The 15,372-nt window shown below is 44.6% G+C and overlaps 1 protein-coding gene across 1 annotated transcript in view; it reads right to left on the reverse strand.

Moving 5' to 3' along the window:
- TAF1B (TATA-box binding protein associated factor, RNA polymerase I subunit B) overlaps positions 1-15,372 on the reverse strand; it is a 1,023,302-nt gene that overhangs the window by 105,393 nt on the left and 902,537 nt on the right. The window lies entirely within an intron of this gene.

Here is a 15,372-nt window from a genome sequence, read left to right on the forward strand (position 1 = left end):
GACCTTACTTTTCTGTATCAGAATTTGACCCGGAGAATAATATAAAGGCAGAAAAGAGAAACAGAAAATGGAAAACAGACAGTAAAACTGTGATAAAGAGAAAAAAGGAGGGCTAAAAAAAGACCCTGCAAGAGTGCAATCAAAAAACGGGGCCCCATTCATAAAGGTAAACCTACACCTTTGTGTCAGTTTACTCCCTGTTGGTATTCACAGACTACGTATGGAGTTTTTTGACTCTGCACTCCCTCTACTTATGCGTGCGGAGTTCTCCGTACCCCTAAGCTCCGCAAATCAGGACAAAGAACTCAGCACACATAAGTATAGGGAGTGCAGAGTCTTAAAACCACCTACTTGTACTTTGTGAATTGTATTTTGTAGTATGTGTTGTAGTACTACAAAACATACTACAAAGTTCAGTTTGTGAATCAGGCTAGGGAACAAAGAAGCACAAGATGGAAACAAGATTAGGCAGACTTGTTTTTCTGCAAACCAGACATTTGGCAGAGCCAGTGATTTGTTCTTAAGAAAACATCGGGCTCCTGCATTTATTTATTTAAACAAATTAAGAAATGCCTAAGTGAGTGCTGCACTCTTTATCTCAGTGAGAAGTCAGGGTCTGATTTAGAGTTTGCCAGAGAGGGTAAACCGTTGCAACGGCAAGAGAGTACCCTCTCCAAAATAGCCCCAGCCATTAAAGGTTAACGCATAACACCGTCCTTTCTATTCCTGCCAATGTTTAGAGCTGTTGGACAACTCTAGATTTGGCGGGTGGAGGTCCCTCGGGATGGCGGCCATCATCCAAAACAAAGTGCTCTACACCCACCAAACTCTATATCAACATCTAATTCACTTCGGTTACATGGTAAACAATCCAATACACACAAAAATATCCTCAAGGAGAGTGAAGGGGCATTTAGGGCCACACGTACGAACGTTTTGCAACTCACTCAACGGTCGCAAAGAAGTCTGTGAATGCTAAAATGGCTGTTTGCAATGTACAAAAGCCATTCGCAAATCCTAAACTGCGATGCAGCTGTTTAGTGGGTTGGTAAAAATAGCAAATGCAATTACTGAATTGCAAATAGGAAATCTCTATTTGCGAATCACAAACAGAAAGTTAAGGCCAGTCGCAAACAGCGAATACTCACAAAAAGGCCCATTTGCACATCAGGGCTTATCACAATGGCTGTTCTGTACCTGATTGCAATGAGGATGCAAATATTGGCTGTTAAGCGGAGGAGGAGGAGACCGAGAGGATTTTCATAGTGAGGCTGACCATATTTCGACAAATTGAGGAAGAAATATATGACAAATACAGGCTAAGTAGCAATGTCATATTGGAGATCATTTCCCTCTTACAGCCACATCTTGAAAGAAGGATTCTGCGCAGCAAATCTATCCCTACTCATGTTCAGGTGTTGTGCTTGTTACACCTATTGGCCTCTAGCAGTTACCAGTGTGATTGCTGTAGCAGGAGGGGTGTCACAAAGTGCACTTTCACGTTTCATCCGTGCATTTCTAGATGCCATGCTGATCTACATTCACCAACACATATGAATGCCCAGGAAACGCATAGAATCAAATTACAATTTTACATGATAGCAGATTTCCCCCATGTCATAGGGTGTATAGAGGAGACACGTGCCCATATGCCCCCATCCCATCTGGAATTGTGTCACAATATCCAGGAAGCACGCATGACTCCTTCATGTTTCGACACAGCAGAACGTACAGATGGCAGGAAAGAGGGGAGTTTGAAGATGGATATCTATTAAGTACAGAATAGCAATTTACAAACAGATACGTGTTTGTCACCTATTCAATTGGTCATGTAGCCTCACAACTATGTCTGTTTTGCAGGTGACAGTACGTATACCCTAAGTCCAAAAATGAGTGCAAATATAACAGTGCACATCGTCACATAAGGTGTGTAATTGAGCTGACATTTGGCCTACTGAAAACTTGTTTCCGTGCCTGCACAAGAGTGGGGATGTGTTACAATATGTACCCGAAATATCTTGTAAGATAGTAGCTACGTGTGCCATCCTACACAATATTGCCACCAGGAGAGGCCTATATATTGAGGTGTCAGACTCAGATTCAGAGGATGAAGATCCTGTGCCACCACTTCACCAGCCGATAGGTGGGAGCAGAGCAGTGGAGGGGAGAAGGCCCAGGGACCACATTGCTACACACTACTTTAGAAGTTAAGTCAACAATAAAAAAGCATGGTGTATGTTAAACCAACACAAGACTATGTTGATACATGTCAACCAAATATCCTTTAATGTCAAGTATGTAGTCTGGAAGGAAACAAAACACACAGTTGTAAATGAAAATGCCACTCTGCTGGTTCGGTCAGGGAACTAAAACTCCAGTATTTTTCTGACTGTAACACTGAGATACTGGCATCCATCTGAGGTAAATTGACTGAATACGAGAAGGCAGCGCATTGCGAGGTCAACTTTTTAGGGAAGGAATCCCGGGCGCAGAAATATGGGGAGGGGGATAGAGCAGGGAAGAGTTTAGCACATATGTTGCGTAACCCTGGACTAGTGATTACATAGGAGAACTCTGAGATGAACAATCCCATGAGTGCGTTGGTACTGAAACGGTACAAGGGGTAATGGTCGATTTCTTCTCTGAACTTTACAAATTGCAGTAGCCTGCGACACCCCCCTCAATCTGGCAGAATAATTTGACTCTATCCAGCTGCTGTGGCTAGAGGACGGACAAGGAAATATCTGAACGAGCCCTTCTCGGTGGAAGAAGTGTGCCAGGTCATCACTGCTTTGGCAGCTGATAAGGCCCCAGGGTTGGACGGCCTGACAGCTTTTTACAAGGAATATGCCCCTGTGCTGGCACGCACCCCCTTGCAATGTATGAAGAGGCACTGGTTACAGGCTCTCTCCCTCTGTCACTTACAGAAGTCCCGGTTGTCATGATTCCCAAGCCCGGTAAGGACCCCTGACGGTGTGATGTTTACCACCCACTATTTATGATCAATCTGGACAGTAAAATTCTGACTACGTTGATCGCTTCAAGACTGCTCCCCCTGCACTCGACCATGGTGCGGCCTGACCATTCCGGATTCGTTCCGAGCAAGTTGATGTCCCACAACCTATGTACCTTTTTTGCCCTCCTCCATACTATTGAGTCAACCATGAATGCTGCAGCGTTATTTTTAGACGCTACTAAGCCGTTTGATTAGCTTGAATGGTTCTATCTGTTCATCTTGCTGTCGTGTCTTGGTGTAAGTCCTCGTTTTCTAAAGGCTTATTGGGTTGCTATATGCCTAACTGACAGCCCGCCTGCGTGTTAATGGGACTACCTCTGCCTTCCTGGTGACTAGGGGGACCCAACAAGGATGCACCCTTTCGTCAATATTATTTGCAATAGCCATTGACCCCCCCTGTGGCAACATCACATGCAGCGTGGCCTTGTCTTTACACCCCGTATGATTATTGTTTCAATGTATGCAGATGACGAGATGCTCTATGTCAGGGACCAACGAGCTAATATTCACCCCCTGATCCGGAAATTCACTAGGTGTGGAGGACTCTCAGGAGTCAAGATTAATTGGTCAAAGACCACACTCTTTCACTTAACAGATGTGACTGAGGAATTCACACTTGAATTATTGATTAAGTGGGCAGATGGCCCAGAAAAATACTTTGGGATATGGCTCAGCAGGGATGCTAATGATCTCTGGTGTGATAACTCCAGGTGGTTCAAGACGTGGTTTGGAAGACGTGTGGGGTGCTGGCGTGGACTCCCACTGTCCCTGAATGGGAGGCTGGCCATCGCCAAGATAGTGATCCTACCCAAATTTCTTTATTTATTCCTATATCAGGCACACCCCGACATTGAATTTTCAATGCCAACTGCGATCGCATCTGAAAACACTGGCATAGGCTGGATGGCAGCCATGGATAACCTGGGAGGTGATGACATTACCCATTGAACAGGGCAGACAAGGAGCTATGGACACGGATCTATATTACTATTGTAACAAGGCGCATTTCGCACATTACTGGCTGTTCCTAACATGGTTCCTTGCTCACACTGCCCCTGATCACAATTTGTCAGTGCCCTGCCTTTTGCAGATGGCGTTCTTTGGGACTCCCAGGCGACCGCGTGGGCGGATTGACATGGTGACTTGCACAGTGTGGGCCTCGAGGGAGCTCAGACGGAGAGCAAAGCTGGAACACCTATTTGCTCCATCAGTGCCAATTATCAGACACACTGCCACCTTAACCTCGATAAGGGCACCTGAACTAGGTTACGCAGCATGCAGCTGCTCAGCATGTGGTATTTGTATCCAGATGGTCAATTTGTGACACCACAGTCGGCACTGTTGGAAGCACAGACCCCTGCTTTAAATGCCAACTATGGGCAGCGATGCGGGCACATCACGACTCCTTCCCGGATACCTTACCCGTCTTTAAGGTTCTCGAGATGATACTCATGTCACTGTCGCCTCTCAGGCCGATTACGCGATTACACGCTGGCATGTAAGAAAGTGTACCAGTGCGTGGGACACTGATTTGACACCCCCTCACCGATGATCAATGGAAATACTGCTGCACCCAAGAGCGCGCGCGTTCCCCTAACAATCGCCTGCGACTTATACATTTCAATTGTCTGCATAGGCTCTATCGCACACCGGAGAAATTACATCGAGCGGGATTGATGACAGATGCGCGTTGTGTGCGAGCACCCTGTGCTGATTTCCTACACATATCGTAGGACTGCCCAGATGCTAGGAACTTGTCAGACACATTCTTTGAAACCCCGGAGGCTATTATGGGATACACAAATGAGCAATCCCCGACAGTGGCACTGCTGGGTTATGTGAAAGATGTGCCGGCAGAGGGAGGGAGGCAAGCTGGCTGCGTTGATTCTTCTGCTCGCCAAGCGACGGGTGGCAATGAGACGGGGCAGGCGCACAGTGCCATGAGCTGTGCACTGGCTTCAGGAAGCGGTATCCCATCAAGAGCAATTAAACAACAACTGGGAACTGATGCCAGTGCGCGTTCGCCCCGAGATATATTTGGTCTCCACTACAAGATAACCTGGGCGCTAGGGCAGAGCGGGAAGCGCCCAGCACCACTGAGCATGGGGAAGCTGTGATGGAGATGATCACAGAAATGGGGGATGGAGGGTCTGTGTGCACCCGCTCGCTTCAATTGATAGTACCACAGGGTGGAATTTTTAGCCTTACTAACATTCCTGGTGCCTACTCTACTACCCTTGCATCATTGCCGTAGAGTGCTCTCCTCTTTCTTTAACATCCTAAGTTCTTTTTCACATATGGAGCCTCAGTGCAGTGACAGTAAGATGTGTTGTTGATGCTCTATGGAGATGTCTCATCTACGTATTTTGCATTACCATTGATGTGCATTGTGTTCTGTTCTTTTGGTTGAAAAATGCAATAAACAGGGGAAAAAAATGAAAAACTGAAAACAGAGATTCTTAGCCAAGGTTTTAGGTTGCTGGTATGATGCCTAGTACAATATGAGAGCGAGATTTAAGGTGGTGAGCTGACTGGCAGGATAAGGAGTATATTCCCAACCCACCACTGATCTGAGGATAGCAAGAGCTCCATTCATGGTATCACATGCAGAAGGTAGACAAAGGACTTGAAAGAGAACCAAGTTTTGGGCAGTCCTTCACTGTATCCGCTATTCCGCACGCACACAACATTCCAGTCAGACAATACTTGTGGAACCTGCTCTACAAGCACACACAATACACTTTGCACACCATGAAGCGAATATTCACACTTTTACCTGCATCCCTGTTGTGGAGGGATGGTCGGCCACCTCACCTTCGGGGATACAGATACAAAGGCCTGTACGTCAGCTGCTGTTAATCATCTCTGCATTGACTGGTTACCATTGAACAGTATACATTTTGGCCAGCCCACGCGTGGATGCCCTACTGCTGAACAACAACAAAAACTGTAGAGCACCTGCAATAGCCACATTCATCGTCAAGTCGACTGGGAAACATACAGGACAAGCCAGAAAACTCGTTCAGGGGCAGACTGGAACGGACTCCCAGCCTTGCAATGACTTTTACTCAGAAACACGAGCCTTCTCATAATTAAACTATGACCCAAAACCTTGAAAGACGTCAGGTGTGCCCCAGGCAAAAGTATTGCATCACTTTCCTGATTAATGTCTGTGTCAACTGCTAATCATTTTGAAAATGGTACAGTTGGTGGGGATAAGGTACTTGTAAATATCAAGCATATTTTTTTTTCTTCACAAGAAATTCCATTTTTTGGAACGGTTGGGGGAGGGTCTGGGGTGCACTTTAAGCACTTTCGTGCTTTTTTGGATTGACAAATCATTGGTAAAGTGTCCTCTGTTAAGATAGTATTTACTATTTAATTACTTATATTTTCTACCCTTTATAACGAATTAGAAGGTGGCAGAACAAATTAAAACAAAGTGAAAATGTGCAGGTGGCAGAGTGAGCAGTGATGCAGTGTACATATGGTATACAATTAAAGCAAGGATTAATAAAAACAGGATAGATGACGAATAAGCAGTCAAATACATTGTTCATAGAAAGGATGATGAGGCTAAGCTCTTAATATTTGACACGGGGAAACATTTCTTTCCTGTTTAAAACTCATATTTTTAACCAATGCCTCTCTGGTGCCTGAAGGCAATACAATGCATAATGTGTACCCATAAAAATATATAATTTTCGGACCTTGTTGCTGTGTACCTGTAAGTATGTGCAAAGGCTGCACCCTAAAAGTAATTAATAACTAGCCTATAATAAAGAACTCAAATCTAGCTTTCAATGATATATTTACATTATGATGCATCGTTCGTGTTTGTATATAAATGGCACAAAACAATACACTACTATCAATCATTAATTGTTCCCGCAGTGTCATTATTGGAAACAGCAAATATTCACACTGGATCGTACATGACACGAAAAATAGCGGGCCCAAAATATCAGCTTTGATCATCTGGTCTCTTTTGGCAGACACGTGCTCAGCTGGGAACTAGCTCTTATAAAGCTTATCAAAACTGATTTTCTAAGGGCAGAAGCTCCACAATGTATTTAATATGGGAGTTGCCCATTATGAGTTTATATTCAGTGCCATTCCAAATTGATGTTTTCAAACTGCCAATGCTAGTATACGCAGTTTAGACTTTGTGATGGTTTTTTGCATATGTATGCCCGGCTAAGGAAGTTCCCGCACACACCCCATTCTTCATTGCTGCACCCCCTTTTCACACCCACTAAAGCCCAACAAACTCCACATGTCAACATGGCTGAGGGGGGGGGGGGGGGGGGGGGGGGCGGCTGAAGGACAGCAAAGGTTTTGGACTAAGGCTAGATTTTCAAACCTACCAGGATCTTGCTCTCTATCAATTCTCCACATTAGACTGTATACATTTTACGTTTTTCAAATTGAATTGTGTGCACTGTATTTGCATAGTGCACAAACTACAATCCCGATACAGGTGTGTTATTTTTATAGTGATGTGGTATCGACCCCAACAGTAAGAATTGTGTAGGTTCATCTTAGAGGTGGAAGATCCCAACAATTTAATAAGGCGAGGCGAGCCATTGGTCTAGCCTGGCTCTTGGAAACCCTGCACGAGCCTGACCCTGAAAATGTTTGTCACGTAAATCATATAGCAAATATATGATACAGTCTCTTCAACGTTCAAAAAGTGCATTACGTTAACATGTAGAAGCTTTGACTTTAATGTGTCACATTATAGCATTACACTGAGAAGTTAGTACCATTCACACCCCCACCCCTAATCCAGTGGCAGTGCCATAAGTGAACTAAGAGGCAAGGACAGTTGTTCTGGGAACCCTTTATGTTGTCAAGATTCTTATATTTAGAGTAACATTATAGTCTATTAAATCAAACACAATAGATTTTGTACAGCTGGTATTCTGATCTCACGTATTTGAAGGTGACTAAAATCATACAGTTTGGTTAAGTGGGGAAGCAGCGATTTATTCAGGTTTTCTGGTGTCACTTTGTACAAATCAGCCACTAAATGGATATCTATTTGTCTCTCCTTTTTACACCAAATGTTAATGCTTTGTTTTTACCTTTTTGAGCATGAGGGTAGAGCGAGGGTGGGAAGCAGAATCAGCATGAAAGCTAGACTCATTATGGGCTAGAGATTTTGAGGGTCAAGCTTCTGCATAAAGCCTGGCGCGAGCTTTTAGCAGCTCGCCCATCTCTAGTCCATCTTCAGGTCAAGAAAAATGAATGGATGTGCTTCAATAAGCGCTCAGCGGCAAACTGAGTCATGCTTCTCAGAATTGGAATACGGCCCTTTACATCTAATGCTGTCACTACGCATACCATTATAACGCGGTCGTTACAATGACCGCGCTGTTTCTATGTGATCCATGCAAAAAGAACAATTGATGGACAGAATGCAGAACAATGTCATACATTCATCCCAGTACAGAGATCTGGGCCTAAATCCATCGTTTTTTTGCTCACCATGCCATTCCAGTTTGAACCCAGCCATATGCAAATCAGTCTTGACCCTGTGCCTCATGGGAACAGTCCAGCCCGAACTGCCAGGCCAGGTCCTCCCTGGACTGGAAACAAGCATCCTAGGACCGGTTTCGGGGTTTCACCCCTCTTCAGCCAGGATAGCTTGACTCCAGTGGCATGGAGAGCAAGGGACCCACGTCTGGGCATACCTGTCCCACTCGGGGTGACAAATGCAAAAAAAACAATTGATGGACAGAATGCAGAACAATGTCTTACATTCACCCCAGTACAGAGATCTAGGCCTAAGATATGTGACTGGGGGTGTGTGTTTGAAAGGTTCAGCACTCCGTCCATCATCTCCTTGTGTTTGCTTTGTTCGCCCTAAGTTGGCAGGGTATGCCCAGACATGGGTTCCTTGATCACTTTGCCACTGGATTCAAGCCAGCCTGGCTGAAGAGGGCTGTTAGCCCAAAACCGGTCCCAGGATGCTTGTTTCCGGTCCAGCGAAGACATGGCTTGGCAGTTCGGGCTGGACTGTTCCCATGAGGCACAGGGTCAAGACTGATTTGCATATAGCTGTGTCTGAACTGGGGTGACAAAGTGAGCTAAAGAATGAGGATGGATTCAACCCAGATCTGTGACTGGGGGTGAGTGTTTGAAAAGTTTCAGCACTGCGTCCATCATCTCCTTGTGTTTGTCTATGCGATCTATTACATCGCAAGTCGTTTCAACGACTTGCTGTAGGGGCGCTGGACTTAGGAATAGTATAATTTACTATTCCAACTCCAGTGTGTGCAACAGTAGGGAAGGTGTTGGAATAGTAAATTATACTATTCCTTAGGTTAGCGCACCCCCTACAGCAAGTTGTTGAAACGACTTGCGATGTAATGGATCGTGTAGAAACAACGGAGTCGTTGCAACAACCGTGTTGAAATGGAAGCGCATTGTGTTAACAGCATTGTAAACGCTGTTTCCCCAGAATTGTTTACATTCGGATTTGTTCCGTCTTGGTAGCCATTGATCCTTTGGCATTTACCTGAGCTATCACAAATGATGGTTTTCCCTAAGTGACTATGTTTTCTTGTCCTGAAGATGACCCTGTCCAGTTTTGACTGTTGAAGTTGAATCACTGACACAATAAAATTAAAGTTTATTGCAAACCTTCTGCTTTTTTTTATTTAACACAGTTACTCCAAAGTAGTGTAATTGTTTAACTTTTGGAATCCTGTTGCCTTAGCGGATATACCAGAGTTCCACGTGTAATGTTGTGTCACCCCGTCTCTGAGAACGAGAAATGTGAGTTGTGTAGTAAGAGTCTAAAAGAGCACCAAAACTCCAGGTTTTCAATAGGCATCTGTGGGGAGCTAAGGCTTTTCATAAAGAATGTATTTTCATGAAAAAGAAAATAAATAACAAAAAGGTACTTTACATCCCCTTAATTTTCTACCTGGAAACATTAGAGAAATTTAAACTGCATATTCTATATTCTTGTTTCCTTTCATGGAAAATTATCTTCCATAACGTGTCCTTCCTTCCCACCGGTACAAAAGGGGGTGGTGATGGACGGAGCATCCGAACCAATCAAACACTCACACCCAGTCAACAGATCTGGGTTTGATCCATCACCGTTCTTTAGCCCACTCTGCCACACCAGTTCAGACATGGCCATATGCAAATCAGTCTGACCCTGTGCCTCATGGGAACAGTCCAGCCCGAACTGCCAAGCCATGCCTTCCCTGGACCGGAAACAAGCTTCCTAGGACCGGTTTCTGGCATTTCAGCCGTCTTCAGCCAGGCTTGCTTGAACCCAGTGGCAAAGTGAGCCACTGGATTCAAGCAAGCCTGGCTGAAGACGGCTGAAATGCCAGAAACCGGTCCTAGGAAGCTTGTTTCCGGTCCAGGGAAGGCATGGCTTGGCAGTTCGGGCTGGGCTGTTGCCATGAGGAACAGGGTCAGACTGATTTGCATATGGCCATGTCTGAACTGGGGTGGCAGAGTGGGCTAAAGAATGGTGATGGATCAAACCCAGATCTGTTGACTGGGTGGGAGTGTTTGATTGGTTCTGATGCTCCGTCCATCACCACCCCCTTTTGTACCGCTTCCTTCCCACCAGCACATTCCCAGTGAAAATAGAACATTTGAATGCCTTTTGCGTCACTGACTGCATCACTGACGCTCTACTCATGTAGGTATACTGTAAGCTATGAAGATAGATATAGGTAAGTTATTATACTCCTAAAAACCAAATGTTTGGGTGATTAACATTGGCAAAAACAATTCCCATAAGAGCACCTTGCTTTTAACTCTGGAATTACCTCACAGATGGCACAAATTCAACGGCCACAATTGGCATCTGCTATCATAAATTTACACAGTCCCTTATTCTGTGAAGCAAGAACATGAATTTACATGTGTAAGTTTGACATATGCATGTAAAATGTTTCATAAATCAGGCCCATGGTCCTTTTTATAGAATGCCATTTTTAACATCCTCCAACTATGGATCCATCATGGTCTAGTGGATTCCAAGCAATGAATAACAATTGCCCTATTAAGGAAGATTTTAAGTCTGACTCCTCTGAACCCATCCAACCTCTAAGGCGGTACCAGGCTCCGTTTCCAGCACCAGAACATGCACAACTTACTGCAGTGGCAATTAACACTGCTTCACTGGATAGAACAGGTGCATTCCCCTCAGACCTATGTCACCTCCAAGGCCTGCAACTATTCTGCAAACCATGACTCGCTCAGCTGCCCTATAACATCATAACTCACACACTGAATGTAATTTTTATGACCTCACAATACATATACACAGACACACAGACACTGCACACGTTATAAGAAAACAATACATACCCAAAGAGACCTTACTGTATCCATTGTCCTATGGCATATCAAGATCAATTATGTCACTTGTAATGTCATCTGTCACATCGTAGACGAGGTCATGAACACTGCACTTGGTGTGTGAGTCATGTTTTCTGATGGTAATCATAAGTGGGACGTTTTGGGGGTTTTCAAGCTTTGGTTCTAATTTAACTTTGCTTTTTAACCGATTTCAAGGGTTTTTAAGACAAGTTAATGTTCTAAAAATAGAAAAACCCATAACTGTCCCTTAACAATTTTTTCTCAGTGAATTTGTTTTATTTGATGATATAATGCATGTCGTTGGCCGGTGGTTGGTTACAGGGCCTGACTTTATGGCCCTGACGTGCCCACCCCACAATGTGCACCGTCTTTATCTGTGCAAGGATAGCTTTGGATGCAGAACCTTGCCACTACGAGTTACACCTCCATAGCCCACCCAACACCTTTTTATAATGGAAATATCTGAAAAAACGTTAATGGATTTACATCAAAACAAGCAAAGGCTCACATCTGAGCTAAGTTCTAGCTTTATACCAAGTTTAAAGTAATTCAGTGGATGGTGTTTTGCCATATTGGACAGCAAATGATTCTATCAGAGTTAAAAATATAAAATACCCATTTTTTTACCCTCTCTTTACCATCCACCCCAATACCGTTCGTCAGGAACCTTTGTATGCCAAAACATAGTCGCTAATGTTTGCTGTGTGTCGTGCCTCACGTACCAGTCTTTACATACTTGCCGCCAATGCTCTTCTTCCTGCCAACTTCTCCTATTCCATCCTCTGTTTTCTGAAGATGTGTGTCGAATGCTGCCACCTGCTCTGCACGGTCACAGCCGTCCATGTTATGGTATTTTTCTTGTTGTGGAGCACACAAGGAAATGCTGCCCATTGTTCCTCATGCACAGTGTTTGGGAAGTGGAGACAAACGAGGAAGGACCAGTTTTATCTAGAGAGATAGCTAGTGGCTGGAGGTTCATACTGCATGGACCCAAATTTGCAAGGAAATATCAATCACTTCCATGGTAACTGTTAATACAAAATGGAGGAACGCTGTTTCCGTGTCATTTTGGGATTATGAAGCATAGGACATTATTTAAGGGGCACTGAAATGATTCTCCTGGCATCACAAGATGTGAGAAGCAATTCTTCATTGCCTTCAACGTACTTTATTCCCTTGTTCCCTTTTTCTGAGTTGTTGGCTTTTTGCGATTTTCTTATTTTTTTGCTCTACTCTTGGTTGTTACCTCTTTATAGTAATGTTGTCATCAATTTGCTGAGAGTTTTTTTTATGCCAGGGTGTTTTTACCTCTATCTTTAGGGCATATGGGGGCAGACGTACAACCGTTTTTTTGCGGTCGCAAACGGGAATTCGGCCCGTTTGCAAGCGCAAAATTAGTCAGCCCCATGTACAAACCATATTTTGCAAGTGGCTAACATATTAGAGACTCGCAAAATATGGTTTGCGACTCGCTATTAGGAAGGGGCGTACTAAGGGCGTCCCTTCCTAGTAGCTAGTCTGACTGTAATGTATAACTGTTTTGCGACCGTATTTGCGGTCACAAAACACTCGCAGTTTCCCACCCTTTTCAAAAGGGTGGGAAACCTCTCGCAAACAGGAAGGAGTCCCCATGGGACCCCTTTCCCTTTGTGAATGGGTGCGAAAATATTTCTTAAGAGCAGGCAGTGGTCCCAGGAACCACTGCCTGCCCTTAAAAAATGAAACTGAAAAGTTTTCTTTTTTAAATGCATCCCGTTTTCCTTGAAGGAAAATGGGCTGCACTTAATAAAAAAAAAAACTGCTTTATTAAAAAAGCAACCACAGACATGGTGGTCTGCCGACTCCAGCAGGCCACCATCCCTGTGAGTTGCTAGCCATTCCCAATGGGGTAGCAAATTGCGACTGCCTCATGAATATTAATGAGGCACGTAATTTGCGACCCCATTGGGAATCGCAAACAGTGTCTGAGACACTGTTGTGCATGCTATTTTGCGAGTCGCAATTTGACGCAATTTGCAACTCGCAAATGTTCGTTCATCTGGCCCCAGGTTCTTGCCTACTCTCCATACAGAAGCAAGTTTTTGTTGGTGCCTAACCTGGCGTCTCTCCATTGTCCATTTAGATTGTCTGACAGATAGTAGTAAGACACAGAGGGTCTCCATTATCAGCCCTTCTTCCGAAAGAAGGAAAAAGTAACGAATTATGAACTGCAATCAACAATGTTTCACTGTAAACATGGAAAAGGCCCAAAGACAGAAATATAGTCAACTTCATAGCTGAGTCTATACTGATTTGCAGCCAGATGCTTACGGCATAGGAAGAGGGTGGCATGCAAGGTCCAAATGCACGGTTTCAGTCACAGGAGGAGAGCAGCTATTCCATCAGCCCCATACAAATGAGATCTGGTGTGCCCCGTAGCATAGTCAAGACAACAACCTTTGGCCACATCACACGAGAGCTCCAACATTAAGATGATCAAGACACTGTGTATGGTACAAGCCTGCTGGGGAAATTATCATATCTTTGAGCCAAAAAGTAGATTTGTATGGCCATGGCAAGGTTCCTACAGAAGAGGTAAACAGGAACAGACACTAATTTCTTGCACACACTGGCTGGTGCACATTTCTATGGTAATGCTACAGTGCATTCAACAAAGTTACTAAATGCCCCCTGCCAAATTCATCATAATGGGTACAGTGAAACAGAACACCAAATGCATAATTTATTAACAAGGAAAACGTTAAGAAAAAAAAAACCACTGCTGTTCCACCACAAAGTAAGGTAAGACGCCCCATAGTTCGGTCAGTCCTCTCCCAAATCCCGCTTCCAGTTTTCCAACACACTCTCACATCTTGAGCCTCGAAAATACTCTTGTAAATGCGTGCCAATTAATTGCAGGTCGACTTCTTTGCAGTGGAAGCTGGCATGGATCGGTGGGTGGCGAGGGGGAGGGGATTTCTGGGGAGGGGGAAATGTAATGTAGAAAAAAAATTAAAAAACACTTGCCTTATCGCCACGTCCCGTGTCTTTGCTCTGTCTCTCCTCCGTTAAACTCGGGCCAGGAAAACAGGAACCAGAAAGCACCCCCTGACCAATCACAACAATTGGTCTGAGCGCTGTGGTTCAGCGCTCAGACGGGGACTGGGCATGTTCTCCATGCAGGCTATAATGCAGCCTGCGTGCAGAACATGCCAAGCATTCATGCGCACTTGGAGTGGGCAAGTCACTGAGAGCAGAGCAGCTCCGCCCGCCCGCAAAGCAGCTGGAAACAATAAAATGATAAAAACATTGAGATAATATCATTTTATTTTTAGCTTTAGTCACACTGCTGAAAAGCAGTGGGGAGAAGCTCCTAAACCTTACTGGAAGAGCCACCACTGCTTCTATGACCTATTTTTTTTTTTTTTTTTAAGTTTCAAAAACCTTTATTCAGCATGAACAAACAGTACACAGCCCCCATGCCTACAACCAGCGAGTGGCCGGCAGCGTGATATGAGAAATGAAAGGTGGTGGTGTACACAGCTGTCCGCCTACAACCCGCCAGGGGCCGGCAGCGTCACAGTAATCATCGATTTATAGTATGATAGTCCAAGGGGGCTGCAGCATTCTTTGTGTTTTGTAACCTTCATTCATCCAATGTTCCGTACAAACATGTACAAGTTGTACATAGGTTGAAGCCGCCATGTGCAGTGGCCTCCCATCCCATATCCCAGGTATATAGTACATCAGAGTCACATTGTTATAGCTATAGTTGTCGGAGGAAAAGTGAGGAAGACCCCCAACCCCACCACCCGCCCGCATCACACGTCCGCCCGCTCAAGCAGGTCGCCCCAGTGGAAGTAGTGTTGTGGGATCTGAGCAATTAGTTATATGGAAGGCTTGCTACGTCTGTGGATGCGATAGCAGATACATCGTAAGAGGACTCCAGATATCCACCGGTCTGGATGCGGTAGGCAGAAGCTCTGCATATCTGAGCAGCTTGTCCTGACACTGTACCA

This window comes from Triturus cristatus, chromosome 6 (assembly GCF_964204655.1).
Source record: "Triturus cristatus chromosome 6, aTriCri1.1, whole genome shotgun sequence".
Lineage (NCBI taxonomy): Eukaryota > Metazoa > Chordata > Amphibia > Caudata > Salamandridae > Triturus > Triturus cristatus.